This window comes from Somniosus microcephalus, chromosome 7 (assembly GCF_052327205.1).
Source record: "Somniosus microcephalus isolate GS21.2 chromosome 7, FLI_Smic_1.0, whole genome shotgun sequence".
Classification (NCBI taxonomy): Eukaryota; Metazoa; Chordata; class Chondrichthyes; order Squaliformes; family Somniosidae; genus Somniosus; species Somniosus microcephalus.
The window spans coordinates 67,252,480-67,258,479 of NC_140993.1; positions in this window are offsets into that span (position 1 = coordinate 67,252,480).

Here is a 6,000-nt window from a genome sequence, read left to right on the forward strand (position 1 = left end):
TCCTGTGAAGCACCGTGGGACCTTTTTCCACATTAAAGGCGCTATATTAATGCAAAATGTTGTTGACTGTGTCAGTGCACTGTGCTATGTTTGCTGGCCATTCATCTCGTACCCAGATGAAGCTTGTTATGTAACAGTGCTTGTTGAAGAGAAATGAAAGGGTCTGTGGAACAGTGGCAACATCTCTGGAAAAGGAATGAAATTAGTTCCGCCTTCATGTTAATTCAAGTTATTTCTGACACCTTGTTATCAGCAGATGAAAGAATAGTGAGCAAAGTACCCCCAGCAACTGCCCTGTAATATAAGTTATCTGTGACTCTCATCAAAAGCATTTCTCCCTCCAATTTTGAGACACTGAGTCACAATTACAGAGCATCTCTCACTCTCACACAACTTGTCAAACACTGTAGCATGCCTAATAACTTCGAAGAAGGCTCAAATTTACTGTAGTTGTCAAAGACCCAGCCTCCCTTTCTTTTTTCCCCTCTCTTATGTATTGACTTGTAACTAAATGCATCTATTTGTCACTGGCCTTAGCCAGTGATTACATGGAGCGGCCTAGTAATTAGTCACAGCTGGACAGACCACCTTCATTCTTTGAAGTAAATTTGAGGTCTTTTCATCTTGCCTCATTTCGAAAGTCCGAGGTGGAATATGAAGGACCATTAGGGAATTCATGTGTAAATAGGCTAGGTAAGCTTCAGGCCAGTGTGATGGACTGACAATTGCTCTATGCAATGATCTCAGTGTTATAACACTTAATGGAAAGGCCTTTCCTCCCACACACTAAGTGCAAGCAAACTCACGCAAGTACACTGGCACAATTATAAATCAAGTTCGTGAATGGTTGCTTTTTTTCTTCTCCTGGCCGGCCTCCCATCCTCCACCCTCCATAAATTTGAGCTCATCCAGAACTGTGGCATAGTGCACGGTGGCATAGTGGTTAGCACTGTTGCCTCACAGCGCCAGGGACCCGGGTTCGAATCCGGCCTCGGGTGACTGTCTGTGTGGAGTTTGCACATTCTCCCCGTGTTTGCGTGGGTTTTCTCCGGGTGCTCCGGTTTCCTCCCACAGTCCAAAGATGTGCGGGTTAGGTTGATTGGCTATGATAAATTGACCCTTAGTGTTAGGGGGATTAAATACGTGGGGTTACGGGGATCGGGTGGGATATGTGTCAGTGCAGGCTCGATGGGCCGAAATGGCCTCTATCTGCACTGTGGGGTTTCTGTGATTCTGTGAACTCTGCTGCCAAGTCCCATTCACCCATCTTGCTGACCTACATTGGCTCCCAGTCCATCAACACTTCCAATTTAAAATTCTCATCCTTGTGTTCAAATCCATCCATGGCCTCGCCCCCCTCCCTATCAGTGTGCCCTCTAATTTTGTTTTGGCCCACGTGGCCCCTTTAACGCGCGGCGTGGGCCATTCAAAGTTTCACGCATGCACGGTTTCTCTATTTAAAAGCTGGCACATGGGCTGTGCGGGACCTACAGAGAGCTGCACAGCCACGCGGCTGAGCAGCTTAAAAGGAACATTGCTCCCTAGCTCTGCAGACTCCTCCAGCCCTACAACCCTCCGAGAACTCTGTGTTCCTCCAATTCTGGCCTCTTATGCAGCCTCCAATTCCTTTGCCCCAACAATGACGGCCCTTCCTTCAGCCATCTAGGCACTATACTCTGGAATTACCTCCCTAAACCTCTCCACCTCGCGACCTCTCTCTCCTCCTTTAAGGCCCTCCTTAAAACCTACCTCTTTAACCAAGCTTTTGATCGCCTATCCTACTGTCTGTCTTTGGCTCAGTGTCAATTTTTGTCTGACTACCTTCCTGTGAAACGCCTTGGGACATTTTCCTACGTTAAAGGTGCTATATAAATGCAAGTTATTGTTTCAGAACCTCAGGACATCCCAAAGTGCTTTACTGCCAATTAAAAACTTTTGAAGTAGTCACTATTGTACTGAAGGAAATGTGACAATTTACACACAGCAAAGCTTCACAAACAGCAATGAGATAATAACCAGATCATCTGTTCTATGTGTTTTTTTAAAGGATAAATGTTGGCCAGGTCACCAGGAGAACTCCGCTGCCCTTTTTCAAATAATGCCGTGGGATCATTTACATCCACCTGAGAAGGCACAGCTTTAGGTTTTGTTTGTCACAGATAAAGGGGGAGGGGGAGAAATTCGGTATCGCCCCGTTTGGGGAGCAATTATCGGCCGGGCGCAAAGTTTAGCGCCTGGCGCTAATTATCGTCTCCGACTGCTAACTTGGCTTCTATCGCCCTTGGAGGTGATTGGAGCGCTAAATCAGGCGCTACACACCTCTCTTAAGGCGCTAACGCCGAGGAGCGAGGCACTACCTCAGAGCGCTGGCGAAGCTCATGTGATGTCAGTCAACAATGGAACACAGACACACTGGCGCCGGCCAGTTCTTAAAGGGAAGGGTCGATCTTGCTCGCCATCCACACCCTGCTCATTGCAGCCTTGAATCTCTGCCTGGAGAGACCTGTACATCAAATCTGCTGGAAAGAACAATGGAGAGGCCCAGGGAAAGAGCTCAGAGTGCAGCCCTCATAGTCTCTTCTAAATCGATGCAAGGAAGGCCAAATCAAAATGAACCTGCAAAGTGCTGCTCAGTACCCAAAACTCCATCACACAGTGTTGAATCTCTCTAGAAGTCTCTCTCTCTCTCAGAATGCGTGGTGCAAAAATGTTGCCGACAAAATAAGGCAGGAAGCGGCCGCCTTTAAATAGCGCCCTCCCAGTCCCTTCCAGACTGCAAAATAGTCCCCTCAAGCTGTTGTTGCTAGCGGCAGGCGGTAAGGCAGGGGGCGCCACTCAATATCTGGTCCGGGGCGCTACCAGGGCATTGCACGCTCGATTGACATCACGATCTGTGGGCACAGGAGATCGTGTCAGTAGTGTTTAGCGCCGCCGCAAAATGTCTGGTCAATTTCACGAGCGGCGCAAACATTGCCATGCCTGGACGCTAGTTGCTTTGCACCCCATTAGCGCCCTCTTAGGGCGTTAATGGGAGGTGCAAAGCAACCAAATTTCCCCCCCAAAGAGTCCAAATTATGAATCACTATACCACGTAACAAAACCAATTTTATCTTATTCTTTAACCATCAAGTAGTGGCTCTGGTCATAGGCCTATGTTCAGGCTGTTTTTGAGTTGTTGGTTATTATTTCATTTATCTGCTTTTTTGAAGCTTTTCATCAACTGTTTTGAGTTTTTTGTTGTTGTTCTGGATGTAGGATTAGCATCTTCAGGAAAGGAGAAACGATATTTTAAAAAAAACTAAAATAAATCGCATCTTATGGCCCTTCATCTCTTATCCTTTCAAGCTTGCTAGGCCTTGTTGTTCTTAAAGTTAAGCTCTCTCTCCCTTCCCAAACAGATATCATCGCCTACAGTGTAAAATAGGGGGGACGAGGAGGAGCAGGGAGAGGGGTTAACAAGCCCCTGTGAATGGGAATTTGAAACTGGACTGTGGAATGGGTTAATTGAGAAGGAAAATGAAGGGTTATCATCCAGCTGGCTCCTAACAAGTATCATTAGCAGAACATAAAGCTACTTTGGTAGATACAGTAATTACTACACAAAAGGGAGGCTTTGCATTCCTGGTGCCTTTCTCACACAATGCTTGCAAGCTGAGATTCCACCTCCTTTCAGCCCCAGGAGGCCTTTTACTGCCCTGTTTCCGTCAGAGGTGCAGTTAAAGTTGTAATACTTTGAATTGTTCTTAAGGGGAGAATTGAGCTGTAATTAGTTCCAAACCCAGATGAATATTTTACCATGATGATGTTGAAGGCATTGAGAAGTGTTACCAAATCACTGAAACCACCAGGTCACCAGCAACTTTCTAAAGAAATACCGAAAGATTCTTTCTTGTCTCCCCTCCCAATCTCTCTTGGTTGGTGTGCTGCACTTTGGCCCTTGGCCCTGTCCTTGCATTCTGAACCTCAACCACTTCCCAGCCATATAAGCCTTGGCACTGCCTTGCATTATGGGCCTTGCCCCCTTCACTACACTTAATGCCCCAGCATGATCCTTCCTTGCACTTTAGGCCTTGGCCCTTCCTGCATTATAGATTTTGGGGGAAAAATTCGGTATCAACCATTTTGGGACGCTAACTTTAGCAGCCAGTGGTAATTAGCGCCGGTGACCGCGAAATTGAGTTTTAGTGCCCAAAAAGGGAAGTGGAGCGCTAAATCAAGTGCTCCAATTCCTTCTTAGGTTGCTAATGTCGGAGAGCGGGGCGGAGACTTCAGCAGCACTACACACTGAGCCGTGCAGCGCTGCCACGTTCAAAGACTTCTTCCCTCTCTTAAAGGGAAGGGCCATCGCTGCAGGCTCTGCAATTTAAAAAGTACCTACCTGGACCACCAAGGCAGCCGCGATCTCGCGCGATCATCCCAGCACTCAAGCAGAGTGCTGGGCAGTTTGATCGCGGGCAGGAACCCGCGAAAAAAACTAGAACAGGAAAGGTACGTTTTTTTTCACTTACCTCGCCCACCTCGCCTTTGATCCGAAGCGGCCGGCCGCCCGATGCACGCCTCCTGCAGTTATCGGTGTTTTCAACCGGCGCTGCTGCAGAGGGTGGAAGTCAGTTTCGGGTCCAGGGCGCTACCAGGGCGATGTGCACGGCGATGACATCATGATCTTCGGGCAAAGGAGATCGGGGCGCAATGCCGTAGTGCCACCGCAAAACTCCCACCAAATATGGCGGGAGTCGATGTCAACGCCAAAGCCATTTGCGCCCCGTTAGCGCCCCCAGGAGGCGCAAAGGCACCCAATTTCACCCCCTTTGGTATTGCCTGAACTAGAGGCCTTGCCCCTTACCTGCACTTTGGGCCTTGTTCCAGCCCTGTGCTATAGGTCTCATCCCTCCCCTGTGCTATAGGTCTCAGCCCTCCCCTGCGCTATCAGTCTCAGCCCTTCATCCATGTTTATCAATTTTTTTTAAATGTAACCTCTAAAATGTTTCCCTCTAAATTGCTTTTGCTAAAGATGCTGACTCATGCTTGAGTGCAGTTCCATGGATGCTAGCCATCCACTGCTTCCTTTGGTCAAATGGCCATTCCTTGTGTGTGAGCCTAGGCATTGATTCTTGACAGACTGTTCGACAATGAAGGCATCACAACAGAGCCTGATCCACAACAGGTCCTCACCTAACAACCACACAACTGTACAGGAGGGGTCAGTGATCAGGAGCGGGAACCGACTACCATATGCTGAGATCAACTTTAGTACCTTTACCTTCGCCCCAACCGAGATCAGCCATCTCAGAACAGGCCAGGGTTCAAAAATGGTCTATGTGGGTCTGGGGTAGGTAGGAACTGCAAAAAGCCAGCACTAGGCTCAGAGACCCAGTACACCTTTCATGTTGAAATTTGGTGATTGATGGCTGGCTTAAGACAGTAAGCAAGTGCCCCCTTTTAACGGGGCACAACCAATAAACCGCAAATGAAACCAAATTTAAATGTAACTTAACAAATCAAATCAAAATTTTGTTTCTGGGGGTGATGAAGTGCTCCAGTCCCTCCAGTGCTCACCTGTCATGGAAGGCCTCAAGCGAACCGGCAGACAACCTGTGCTCCATCTCCAGGGACACACGGGCGCGAACAAAACCACAGAAGAGAGGCAGGCAGTCAGGCCGAACGACCCCCTCGACCACCCGCTGCCTGGACCCGTTAATGGCCACCTTGGCCAGGCCCAGGAGCAGTCCAACAGGGAGGTCCTCCAACTTTCCCGCTCCCCTCCGCACCGGGTGACCAAAGCTCAGGAGCGAGGGACTGCACTGCAGCCAAAAATTGAGGAGCAGTCCCTTCAAATATTGGAAGAGGGGCTGCAACCTCTCACACTCATTGTATACATGGAAAACGGACTCCTCCAGGCTGCAGAAATTGCAGGCAGCCTGGCAGTCCATGAAGCTACTTAAAAATTTGTTGCACGGGATTGCTCCGTGCAGCACCCCCCACGCCAAGTCCCCAATAGAA